Source organism: Helianthus annuus, chromosome 6, assembly GCF_002127325.2.
Source record: "Helianthus annuus cultivar XRQ/B chromosome 6, HanXRQr2.0-SUNRISE, whole genome shotgun sequence".
Taxonomy (NCBI): domain Eukaryota; kingdom Viridiplantae; phylum Streptophyta; class Magnoliopsida; order Asterales; family Asteraceae; genus Helianthus; species Helianthus annuus.
This window is the reverse complement of record NC_035438.2, coordinates 32,858,130-32,872,413: the sequence shown is the minus strand read 5'-3', so window position 1 is coordinate 32,872,413 and position 14,284 is coordinate 32,858,130. Positions and strand designations below refer to the sequence as shown.

General features: G+C 36.8%; 1 long non-coding RNA gene across 1 annotated transcript; it reads left to right on the top strand.

Annotated features, from left to right (window-relative positions):
• The first annotated feature begins 11,297 nt into the window (after positions 1–11,297).
• LOC110863900 lies at positions 11,298–11,693 on the top strand. Its single transcript, XR_002549459.2, has 2 exons — positions 11,298–11,376; positions 11,459–11,693. It is a non-coding gene; the product is annotated as an uncharacterized LOC110863900 (long non-coding RNA).
• Positions 11,694–14,284: the final 2,591 nt, after the last annotated feature.

Here is a 14,284-nt window from a genome sequence, read left to right as displayed (position 1 = left end):
GTCCGATCGGACGCCTCCGTCGAGTTGTGTTTTGGCATTCCGTCTTGATTGTTAAGCGTTGCGATAGCTTTGGGTATTCGTCTTCATTCTTAATTATTATTTATTTATTTATTTATTTATCACAAAAAGGGTCGTATATACGTATCTATATTTCCAATCCAGCGATAACCGAGTTACGCGTGCCTTCGAGTGCGTTCTTCGATGTGATGTGTTGTGCCACAATGATTAACGGGGTACTACTTGCTCGTATTGCCATCATCGTCACGACGGCTAGAGGCATGGTACTCACCCGAAAGTCTTTGTTAGTGTTAATTTTTTACGTTTCGATACCTCACGGCTATCGAGGAGGGTAGAATAGGTCCTCACTCAACGTCATCGTGAGTGTTATTATTTGCGAAAATAGCTTAGTAATAGTGATAGGATATGCATAATTATTCGAATATACTGCGTTATAGCGATGTATGCGATATAGTTACATTATGATCCGAATCTCTGGTGCTAGGCGTAACGAGTATAACGAGTAGTAACAACGCACGAAAGTGCGGGGTGTTACAGTCTCCCCTGCTTTTGGAAATTTCTTCCCGAAATTAATCCATAAGAAGGGTCGCGAGAGTTAATGCAAATGAGAGTAGCGATTACAAGTGTCAAAATAAGCGAGCGATTGAGTGGAGGTTCAACGAGTGAGAGCGGTAAGACGATTCGTGTAACCCAAGATGATAACTCACACAAGACTGCGATTCCGTAGCGTTTTAGTCCATTGGAAAGTCGATTAATTAGGAAAACATGTTTATGAAAATCTTCTCACAGGGCGGCGTTAACTGTATTGATGTCCACACCTAGCGCTATGAGAAGGGTTTTTGAAAGATTTTAAGTTACACCTTTTAAAAGAATTCGATAGTAAAATTTATTTAAGAGAACTCTCCTATAGCGTGGTTTCGAGCTGAAACTTGATGTCGAACCATCGTTTTCGGGAAGATTTCTTTCTGTTATTGCAAAAGTTTAAGAAAAACAGGACTTATGAAACTTCCATTGGGCATGGAGTTAAACTGATTCGATGTTACCTCCATGTTGTGATGAAATTTCACTTGTCCAATGGTTTTTAATATAAGAGTTAATGACTGTTTTCGTCCCTGTGGTTTGTCAAAAATCACTATTTCAGTCCATTAGTTTAAAAATTGCGATTCAGTCCCTGTGGTTTCACTTCCGTAACCATTTCAGTCCACCTCGTAACCATTTCAGTCCCTGTACTAACAGAATAAATGGATTGAAATGGTTACGAAAGTGAAACCACCAGGACTGAAATGGTTACGAAAGTGAAACCACAGGGACTGAAATCACAATTTTTAAACTAATGGACTGAAATAGTGATTTTTGACAAACCACAGGGACGAAAATAGTAATTAACTCTTAATAAAATTTTATAAAAATTGGTTTTCTTTAACAGTACGGAAAAATAATTTACATCGAGCCCCACTTGGCACTTTCCCACGAAAGTTCGTTAATATGATTAAAACACTTATATATAGGAAGTACCAGCGGCGTATCCACCATGTTTTGCCTATATTACTTCTGTTTTATGAGGCGGTGTCATGTGTGCCGATAAGACACAGATAGAGTTTCGTTTCCCTCGGTCCAAGCGATAGGATGCTAGACCGAGTCGTAAGTAGAAGCGAGTCGGATTGCGAACAAGCATTGATAGCGAGCACGAGTAGTCTGATCACGCGAAACATTGATATGGCGCGTTTGGATAGACGACGAGCGATAAGCGATGACGAATTATTACGACTTCGATGGCGAATAGTGAGTTTTCGATTCGTTTCCACACAAAACCCACATGGCATGTTTCCACGAGAGTTTGCTAATATGGCGAACACCACGTTTCCCCACATTAGTTTTGTCCCGTGAAGCGATGTCACATGTACTAATACCACACAGGTTGCGATGACTCCCAAGCGATGAGCGATGATTTGAGTAGCGATAAGCTATTTGACACATAACGAGCGTTAAGTGACGATTGATGCGTTGCGAGCGATGAAGATATGCGATTTGATTGAGTTGAATATACCACAACCATTAACTATCATTAACCCACATGGCCTTTTTCCACGAAAGTCTGCTAATACGGTTGAAACATCACCTTGTTTTAACCCTATTAGCTTTGTCTCGTGAAGCGGGGTCGTGTGTGCTAACATAACACAGACAACACGAACATCGATAAGAGTATTGGAGCGATGGGATGGGCGCGAAATGCGTTAAAGCAAGAAGCGGCGAGTGATTAGCGATACTCGTCTAGCGATCCATGATAAGTGATCCATATAATAAGCGATTTAGATTCACACAAAATCAATAACCAGTGGTAGAGATTGCGAGATACGCACAAGATGTGATTGCAATTTCGAGCCACATAATGAGCGATTTTGATTTCGAGATAGATTTCAGTAAAACTGCGTTTGAGTTGCGTTGTGGACTTACGACCAGTCTTGCGTCGCTGCAATGGCCCTGTGGGGTAGACTTACCAAAGTCCATCCTTGCGAAAGTCTCGCAGTGATGCGATTTAGTTTGTTACGCCTTGCGATTGAGTGTAGTGTGTCGAAAATAACTACAATAATATAATAGGTCTAATAACGTCCAACTCCACATGGCACTTTTTTCACAAAACTTCGATAGTATGGTAAAGCACACCTTGCGTTACCCCTACTACTTATGTCTCGTGATTTGGTGTCACGCTTTGTTGACATGGTCAAGACGCTTATATATAGGAAGTACCAGCGGCGTATCCACCACGCTTGACCATGCTTTTTAACGTTATGGCACCATTAAAATTCACTACGATCCCCGTGCACTGACCAAAATAATCCCGTGTGCACCCGCGATCAGTTGTTCCTCGCACGTTTATCGTACCTCGTTCTAAGAGTGCTGTAAGGGTAAAATACATTATATAGTAAAATACATTATATAGTACATAGTGTTAGCCCACAGATTGTACGCGAGTATAAGAGAGAAATAGCGTCCACATGTGTCGAAAGATAGAATAAGTTTCACACATAAAAAGAAATTGACGGCGATAAGTCGTATCATTACAACAACATTAGAAACAAGTAACGTTGTTGTGGGGGACTTCTGCGGGGACTGCGGTTGCTGCTGAAATCCCTCAAGGTTGTGATCCTGCGCGGCAGTGCTGTGTATGATGACCATACCAGTTGCAATTTGTGCAGTAGCGACAATTAGCTTCTGGCGAGTGATGATACGTACACTTGAGACACAGGGGATGGGGTCCATTGTAAGCACGCTTGAAATATACTGGGACTGCTTGGAGAGGTTCTGGTTGCGCCAACCCAGTTATTGAAGAGTCTGGGCTCATGGTCTTTCGTTTGCGGTCAGGTTGATCTTCTTGGGATGATGCGGTGTTGTCGGCGGATTCGTCTGATGATTCACTGGAGGCATCTTCGGAGGAATCTTCATAAGATTTGTCGGTAGAATCATCAAAAGAATCGTCAGATGAATTGATGACGATTGCTTGATGAGCTTGTTTGACAGGATTCTTGGAGAAGAATCCATCCAGGACTCGTTTGTCGTTGATTTCTGCGGCCAAACGGTAGGTTTCTTCGATGGTAGCATGTCTTGCAGCTTCGACAAAATCACCCACACACTCAGGCAAGCCGCGAATGTACTTCGGAATGGCTTTTTCTGAAGTGTTGACTTGGCTTGGGCAGATTATGCTAAGCTGTTTGAACCTTGCGGTGTAGCCAGCATTGTCACCTTCGACTTGCTTGATTTCCCAAAATTCGTCTTCTAGCTTCTGGGCTTCGTGGGGAGGGCAGTACTCTTCCTTCATGAGCTCCTTCAGCTCATCCCAGGAGAGAGCGTAAGCTGCGTGAATCCCACGTTTGTTGCGTTCGACGGTCCACCAGTCAAGCGCTCGTGATTGAAATACTCCGGTAGCGCAAGTAGTACGGAAACTATCGGGACACCCACTTTGACGAAGGGTAACTTCGATAGAATCGAACCACTGGAGTAATTGAGAAACACCTCCTTCACCCGTGAACTCCATCGGATCACAGGCTTTGAAGTGTTTGTAGAGAAAAGCAGATTGCGGCGCTTCCGTCTTAGAGTCATTCGAGGCTCGAGAGTTGCTGAAAGAGTGCACTTGAGCGACAATTTGAGGAATGAGCTTGACGACTTCCTTGGTCACAAGCGAGGCAATCCTCTTATCGGCGCTTCGTTTGGCTCTTCTCCTAGCCATTCGTCTCGAGGTAGAGTTTTGGGAAGGCATCTAGACAGAGAGATATTTGGAGTGAGATTCGATCATAATGATTTTTGAGTTTGTGATGCGATTGGGCGCGATCAAAACTTGTAACGTATAATATATTAGATTTCACATAGGAGCCACATAGGAGGCACGAGATTCCTAGGTTCTCACACAATGACTCATTTGTTATTATGTATATATATATATATATATATGTAATTCGTACTTATACACATGCAGGTTGATTTAGAATACGCGAGGACGCGTTGAGGTGAGAGAGAGCGAGAACGAAGGCGAGAGATTACGCATTAGTTTCGTTGCGAACATTCGGTTTTCATTTTAGATTGCGATGGCTGTGCGAGTTGTGTGTTCGTAAAGCAGGGAGCATAAAATCGATAAATCGAGAATTCATTAATGTATAAAAATTAAATTGTATGCACGAATAAGTAAAACTGGCGTTTTGTAGGCTAGAAATTCGATAGAATGCCCTGGGTGTTTAGGCGTCGACTACCCAAGGTAACCCAACTATACCCAACAAGTTCGTGCACGCGCGTTGACCTAGAAGACTCATGCTTCCACTGGGATGCAGCTCATGGCATTCATCATCCTAGTCATCGCGTGGCTCGAGTTGCGATTATAGTTAAGTCCTTGGTGAGAGCTTTTCGAAAACCATTTTAGAGAGTGGAACGGCTTATTAAGGTACGGGTTTCACCCCTATCTTAACAGCTTCGTTCCTAATTGTGGTTGTGCTCATCGAATAAATCCGAGAGTTCCACTAGAATTTCGAAATGGAGGTCTTTGTTGAGATATGGGTGTCACCCCTAACTCAACGAAAGGTCCTCGTGCTAGAGAAATGCGTTGAGTGAGCGATCTCATCGAGAGTTCTTGGTTTTCACACCTGGTCTCGACTGACTCACTCGGTTTCGTTATGCGAGTATTTTTGAAAACATGTGCGGTTGTGTCGGCCTTAGGAAAGGCTAAGTAATATTTCAGCCTTAGGAAAGGGTTCTTTGTGTGAAGCGGTAGTACGCGGTGTTCACACAAAGTTGTCGTTTTTAGCAAATTCGATCGAGAGTATCAAGTAAGCCCAATACAAACCCCACTGGGTTCGTACGAGTCGGCCCGTTGGTACTTAGACTATAGACTAGGTCAGTTTCTAAGACGTCGACCCGGACTAGGTCGAGTCTTGCCTAATTCCCTATAGTTATGGCTCTGATACCAATCTGTCACACCCCAACCGATGGCGGAATCATTAGGGTGCGGAACTAGGCGAATCAGATTGCTCAAGAGAATCCATAACAATTATATTGCGATAATATTTATTACATTCGTTATCCCATACTAACAAATAATACAATCACATACGTTATCACAGATTTCTTGTCCTCTCGACCAATACAAATCCGACAACCTAGATTTTAAGTGAGTTTCTAGACTTCCTAACTTGGTTTGAGATAGCCTGCGATCTAACCTGCAACATACGTTAAAATAATGTCAATACAAAAGTATTGGCGAGTATACAGGTTTGATATATAATAGCATAACAGATTAAAAGTGTTGCGAATTTCCTACATACATAAATGGGATACACGACATATATACTCACAAAACTGATACTACCAGCTAAGTCCTCGATGCTCGATTCTTCGATGGCATAACTAGACCCCGTCGGGCGCAATAGTACTATACTAGTTGTGGCGGGACATCGCGAGCATAAGTCCTAGCACATATGCAACTAGCATCACGTATAACTATGCACGTATGTCATTCGCAAGTGATAAATAGTTTTAGCATTTGATGTGATTTTCGATAGAACGTATGTTACACCCAAAAGTGCGATAAGCAAAAAGGGTTCAAGTATACTCACAGTGCGTATTTGACAAGTAAACACAACTTGATTCGGATCGATTGAGAGTACGTCTGAGTTACCCTGGTTACAGATTGTTAAGCGATGAGTAGCGCGTTAATTGGTGGCGAAAGGACCAAGGTTTGGAAGTTGATTCGTTCGGACATCGATACTTTGGGGTTCGTCCGGTCGGTTGACATGTTATCCGATCGGCTGACATGTTGTCCGATCGGCTGACATGTTGTCCGATCGGTTGACATGTTGACCGATCGGACGGCTGGAACTTGTTTGCTGTTCGTTCGGACAGCAGTCCGATCGGACGGCAATTCGTTCCAACGTCCTGATTAAGTCACACTTGATGGGTTTGGAAAGATTACAGGTGATTTGACTGAGATGGGGTGTCATTGTGTTAAACAACTGAAATCCCATCAAATTCGACCCGTTCTAATGGCCGGGAACCACCCCGTTCCATCAGATCTGGCCGTTCTTGATGGTTTTCCCATGTTTAACCCGAAAACACACGCACTTTGGCTAGATAACCTAGGTTTAGGTGAGATTTGTTATAAAAACATGCGAAACATCCAGATTCGAGCTGTTTATGGAAAAATGAGGTCACACTTTGAAGTTCATGTGAACTTATGATGACATCATCTTTAAAACACCTCAAATCCATAGAAATCACATAACTCCTTGATTAGAAAACGTAGATTTAGACAAGATTTATGTAAAAACATATGGAAATCACTCAGATCCGAGTCGTTCTTCATGGATGACATCACTCTTGAAGTTCATAAGAACTCCATGGTGACATCACCCTAGAATGCCCAAAATCCAGGGATTTCACGGTCAAAAGTTGAGATTTAAAAGGTAGAAAGGTGTAGAATTGAATGTAGATTATAGAAGTACAAGATTTAGGTTGGAAACTTACAAGAATCGCGAGAAATCGAGAGAAAAGTGGGCTGGAACGTCTAGTCGAACGAGAGCAGTCACATCAAGTGTTCTTGATGTGACTGAGGGGTATTTATAGGCAAAGGAGGGGAAGGGAGGTGAAAGTGGTGCATTGGATCGGATGGCTTGTCCGATCGGCCGGCCTGTCCGATCGGACACCTCCGTCGAGTTGTGTTTTGGCGTTCCGTCTTGATTGTTAAGCGTTGCGATAGTTTTGGGTATTCGTCTTCATTCCTAATTATTTATTTATTTATTTATTTATTTATTAATCACAAAAAGGGTCGTATATACGTATCTATATTTCCAATCCAGCGATAATCGAGTTACGCGTGCCTTCGAGTGCGTTCTTCGATGTGATGTGTTGTGCCACAGTGATTAACGGGGTACTAGTTGCTCGTATTGCCATCATCGTCACGACGGCTGGAGGCATGGTACTCACCCGAAAGTCTTTGTTAGCGTTAATTGTTTACGTTTCAACACCTCACGGCTATCGAGGAGGGTAGAATAGGTCCTCACTCAACGTCATCGTGAGTGTTATTATTTGCGAAAATAGCTTAGTAATAGCGATAGGGTATGCGTAATTATTCGAATATACTGCGTTATAGCGATGTATGCGATATAGTTACATTATGATCCGAATCTCTGGTGTTAGGCGTAACGAGTATAACGAGTAGTAACAACGCACGAAAGTGTGGGGTGTTACAATCGCCGTCGGACACCTCTTCTGCCGCACACAGTCATCATCACCGGTAGGTCGCCGCCCTGAACCACCACCCTTCTAAATTCAAAATCAGATTGAATCGAAGTATTAAACATCCACACCCTTTGCTAATTTCAAAATCAACGACACTTCTGAACCGACCAGCGAAGTTTAACCTTGTCATTGGGTTGGGTCATTCTGCCTATAAGTTACCCAGTTTCTTCGTTTCTTTGAAGAGGTTAACACATATAAACCTCAAGAACTATGTTGTTCAGCTTCAATTAACCGTTTTTAGGTTTGAGAGGCTCACAACCTTATGCTTTCATCATTTCAGCATCACCAACAAAATGCTTATATGTCTCATAAGTTGTTGCCCTATACTCAAGAGCCTTACTCTGGTAAGATCAAACAACGCTCCGGTGTTATTTTTTGATAAAAAAAAATATTGATTTCTTTATAAACTTTTTGCAGATTGGAGAGGAAAAGCATTTTGTGAGAAGTGATCAGTATTCTGCTCTTGTTCAGCTATTCTAGTTATTCCACACCCTTTGCTAATTTCAAAATCAGCGACACTTGAACAGAATGACCTAACCGACTAACGATTCAGATCTGCGACACTTGAACAGCGGCAACGACGGTTGCGATGGTGAAGGTGTAGGTTCGGTGGTGACCTGAGTTCTTGGCTGGTCGATTCAGAAGGTCGCCGGAGAAGTGTTGGGAGGATGATGGGTGATGGTTGTTGGCTTGAAGAAGAAGAGGGGATGAGGGGTGTAATACGTTTTTTACAAGAAAGCATTGGGGGTAATAAGAAAGGATAATATAGTCATTTAACACTGGGGGGCAATACGTTTTCTTACAACAAAGCATAGGGGGTAATAAGAAAGGGTAATATAGTCATTTAACATCACAGTTAACAGAACTGTTAAGTTTTTTAACACCGGGGGGTAATATTGCAGCGTTTCGCATTCGTGGGGGAGTTAGACAACAAAAATTTCGTGGTGGGGGTAAGGGTGTCAATCGCATCTAACCTCAGGGGGTAAAATTGCAGTTTACTCTATAACTATTTATGTATTTACTAAAATTTAAACGAACGTTCACGAACATAAATAAACGAACATAAACGAACGTTCACGAACATTAATGAACGAACACAATGTGTGTTCATGTTCGTTTGTTTATTAAATAAACTAACATAAACGAACTTCTCGTCAAACAAGTTCACGAACAGTTCATGAACGTTCGATTCGTTTACAGGCCTAACAATACACATAAATAAGAGGGAGAGAAAATACCATTAACGGGGACCGGGGTAATATAAAATTGAAAGTAAACCGTAGAATCAGAAATGATCATTAAATAGAGTTGATATATGATAGATATGGTATCTATATATATTCTAAAGTTTAGTTATATGTTCTATTTTAAAACCAAAATTTATGGTTGTTTTAAATGTATCATCCTATAAAAATCCTATTAATTGCATTTAATTTATATTAAATAAATAAGAGATAAGATAAAAAAATAAAATAAAATAATTATATATCAATAATCATTAAAATTAATATCATCAATAACACATTATACTAAATAATATATTATAGATAAAGGTAGATTAGTTTAAAGTTAACTTTGATCTATATATATATTCTAAAGTTTAGTTATATGTTCTATTTTAAAACCAAAATTTATGGTTGTTTTAAATGCATCATCCTATAAAAATCCTATTAATTGCATTTAATTTATATTAAATAAATAAGAGATAAGATAAAAAAATAAAATAAAATAAAATAATTATATATCAATAATCATTAAAATTAATATCATCAATAACACATTATACTAAATAATATATTATAGATAAAGGTAGATTAGTTTAAAGTTAACTTTGATCTTAATTTGTTTTAATAATTGGTTTAAAGATAATTATTCCAAACTTATGATTATTCTATAAAATGATCTTTGACAAGGTAACCATAAATTTAAATTTCGAAGTAACTAATATATTAAAAGTAGCTCAAATATAATTCGTAATAAAAACACAACAATATATTTTCAAAGAAAACATATAATAAAAAAATAGGTAAAGGGATCCAAATGATATCAAATATTAAGAACTTATCCATGATATTAGTATCAGAATTTAATAGATTAAGATAAAATTTAAATCGAAAGATCATAAGTATCATAAAAATATCATTAAATTAAAGTTAAAAAGTAAAGAAAAGAATTATTATTATAATATTAAAATAATAAAAATATATAAAAAACTATATATATTATTAAAATATTAAAATTACTATTTGTACCGATATCAAACAAGACCGTACCGGTATTTTCGATACCAGTACCGGTTGACACCAAGCTTATCCCACCCCGTGATACTAAAAAATCATTAAATTAAAGTTAAACAGTAAAAAAAAGGAATTATTATTATAATATTAAAATAATAAAAGTATTAAAATAACTATATATATATATATATATATTCTAATATATTATTAACAAGATTTTGGCTAAATTAATTAGATTATTATAAATAATAATAATTTACAAATAAAACAACACAATTTGTAACAAAGCAATGCATGAAACACCATATTAACATATAGTACAGTACATTAATGCTAGAACCTAATCTATACTATATTATAAAGCATTTCATAAGGATACCAACCAAATTTAAGTAATTACAATCTTTTATACTTATGGTACAACAACTTAATGATGTTAGTAAGGGGTGAAATGGTCTTTCTACATTAATATTAAAAAATAAAAAAATAATTATCTATATCTATATCTATCTATCTATACTATATTATAAAGTATTTCATAAGGATACCAACCAAATTTAAGTAATTACAATCTTTTATACTTATGGTACAACAACTTAATGATGTTAGTAAGGGGTGAAATGGTCTTTCTACATTAATATTAAAAAATAAAAAAAATAATTAAATGAGAATATAATCACAATTAATTATAATAATACAATAATAAGTTCGGTTCTTAAATGCAATTAATAAACGAAACCTATTGGGATAAACCGCAAAAGCACTCCAAAGGTCCAATTTCAATCAATATGTAATAAATTTGACCGATTAAGGAATCTCCTATCATTGCTATAAGTTCACCATTTCACTCAACATCAACTCCTTTGTCTACTATTGTGCGAGTTAGAGTCGAAAAGAAAGAGATAAGTTGATATGAAATTTATTTATCTTGGTGGAAAGGTGTGTTCTTTTATACCCATTTCAACATTTATTCGAAAAAACTTTGGTTTGTTTCTTAAAATATTCAAATGGGATAACAGTTTTCTTTTACATAATCTATGAGTTTATATTGATGTTTTATTATGTTTTTGGTGATTTAGTGGTTTTTTTTTTTCAAATTATGATTTTATATTACATATAAAGTATACACACAGGTTATTGGATACAAAAAGACAGACACTTCATACTTCATCAAGGTACCCTTGCATGACTATAGTATCTGGAACCATTTACCAATGTATTGTTTAATTGTTCATAAATTTATAGTCTTTTTCCTTTTTGCAGCTTCATGTATATGGAGGTGTAAAAGGGTGGGTACGAGAAAAGTTATTCATTTGGAGATAGACATTTATTTGGCCTATTGGTATTTCCTTTTTTAATTTCTACTTTACTATTTTTTTTAAACATATGATGCTTTTGTGTGATTTAATTGATACTATATATAGGCAATATAGATGCAGAGGAAATATTTGAGGAGGTATTGTTTGACAGGATTGGGCAGCAAACTTTAAGGGCTCGGATGTTTTCAACCCGCGCAAAAGATTTAAATTGATTGCGTTTATCTATACTATCGTATAAAGCATTTCACAAGGGTTCCAACCAAATTTAAATAATTGCAACATATTATGCTTATAGTACAACAACTCAATGAAGTTAGTAAAGGGAATTAGTCTTTCTACATGAGTATAAATTGATAAATACAATTAAATTGATAACTTTATAAATTAAGTATTGTTAAATACTTGATAAAGAATTAAATCATTTGACTTAGTTGAACATCATCACCTTCCTCATATTTACATTGCTTTTCCATTTCAAGTTCTCCATAACCGATTACTTGATTGAATTTTATAATTAAGTCATTATTATTTGGTTTAGTAATTGCTAAACATCATACAAATAAGGTTACAACCTTTTTTGCAATTTTATCAGATAGTTGATGAACATCATATGAAATAAAAATAATAATAATAATAATAATAATAATAATAATAATTAAATATAAAAAAAACTTAATCAACGTTATTATGAATTTAATTATAACTATAAATGGTTTTAAAACTTAAAAGATGCTAACCAATTAGAAACGAAAATTACTAAAAGGTAATTTCATGGGGTTATTATTATCTATAATACCTAATAATTGCAACAATAATGATTAAATAATGAACTTAATTACAGATGGTTTAAAACTCAAAAGAATGCTCTTTGCATCTTACCTCAAGTCTCATGGAATAAGGTTCAAATGATAACCATTGCATAATTAGGAACCACTTTTTAGCCCTTGGATCGTATTTTGATGGTTGAGACCTTTAAGTGCAATATCTATATCTCTAAGATGAAGATAATGTATGGTAATGAATATTTGGAGCAGCAAGAGGTAAAAACAGCCCGAATTTTTCCTTTTATAAATTCGATTCGATTCGTGAGTGTTAGTGTGTGTGTTTATATTGATTAGGGTTTCATCAAATGCAATGTGAGGGTTTCCAATCGGTGTTTATACAAATAATATAGAACCCAATTTTTATGTATGTGTATGTAGTGTGTAGTATGGGGTCTTGCTTACCTCATTCAAGGAATAACAATGAAAGACAGGGGTCATTGATTTCGAAAAACTCCGCCCCTTTGTTCGCCTTCTTCCTGATTTTAAGTTACGGTGAGTCAATTTCCTTTTTTCTGATTCTAATCGATTAAGAACTATACGTGATTAACCAACGAATTGTGGTAGATTTTATGTTTCTATTGCAGTATTTGGATTGAATTGACTGTTGCAATTTAATAATCGTCAGTTATAGTTCGTTTTTTGAATATAGAGAAACACTGACTTATTTAAGGTGCTTGATTTGGGTGAATAGTAGCAATATAAACTGCTATTGTAATTTGGTGTGATATTCAATTCAATATCAGCAACCTAATCAAATTGTTCCCTAAACATAGAGTAAATGTGTTCACCAGCAAGGTAATAATATGTACTAATTTTCAATTATAAGAGACTTCTAATAAGGAAATATAGCTATTAGGTTATGTCAAGGTAAGCATAGTTTATAAAGAATATGTTGCAGAATAAAGTTAATACAACATTTTAGTAATAAATAATAAACTGCTTTCTTATCTATAAAAGGGAACAAAACCTGCAATTTGACTTTTAGATGTCAAAACTGAATTTATATGTATATGTGTATGTAGTATAATATATATATTTAACATCTATTTTACACCATCTAAAACAATGAAAAAGAAAAAATAAAAATAAAAAAATTTGAAAACTGTGACGTCTTTTGAAGAGGGTTGAGAAACCACACGTCTATAGAATTGAAGTTTTGTGAGACCACATGTGGTGGGGCGCAAACCTCTCTCAAAGCATCTTAAAAACGCGGGGGAACACTGTACCCTCGGGCGTTTTGGGCCTTTTTTTGACTGGTAGTGCTACCACAAAGCGCCGAACGAGGAGTGGACTTTGGTCAAAATAACCATGGTCAAACGGCTAACTTTAAAAAAAACCGGTTTTTGTTTTAAAAATCTATACTATATTCGCACTTTCGTACCGTGTCACGCACTATCTATATTAGTCGTCGTTCCAGGAAAAAACAATAACTATTATGCATGCCGTGCATCGCACGGGTGTTCCCCCTAGTATAGATGAATATAAAAGTTAAATATTCAATTCAAATTGATGGCATTGCCATAATGTTTTAATTGTTCATTCAAATCCAGACAAGAGAAAATTTTAATACTAATTTGATAATACTAATTACTCATTCGATTATTCAGTGTTATTAATTACTAATTACATTCTATATGGGTGTGTTATTAATTACTAATTACATTCCATATGGGTGTGTTATTTTTTTCATTATGTAAATATAAAAGTAACTGTAAGCTAATTAAATAATACACTTTTCAGACCCTCTCATTTTAATGCCAAATGAAAGGTTTTGATTGGCTTATGGGTTAACATAGATGGTCCACACCTCACCTTCACTCTTGCACTCGCCAAGGCACTCACAGGAGATCCCTTACCGCTCGTTTTAGACTTCACCCGTAAGGCTGGACGGTATCATTCACCGAATACATGCGGGGAGTTGTTTTCACCCAGCGGTGATTGGCTGCCGGCAAGATTTCGATGAGCGGGGAGTGGGTAATTCGGTATATAGTCACCGATGCGGGAAGATGAGGGAAGGAAGAGAGAGGGAGTTTAATGGTGGGTCTCAACTCCTTTCAACCAATCACAATTTTTTTTTTAATTCTTTACCACTATCTAGGTGTTTGAA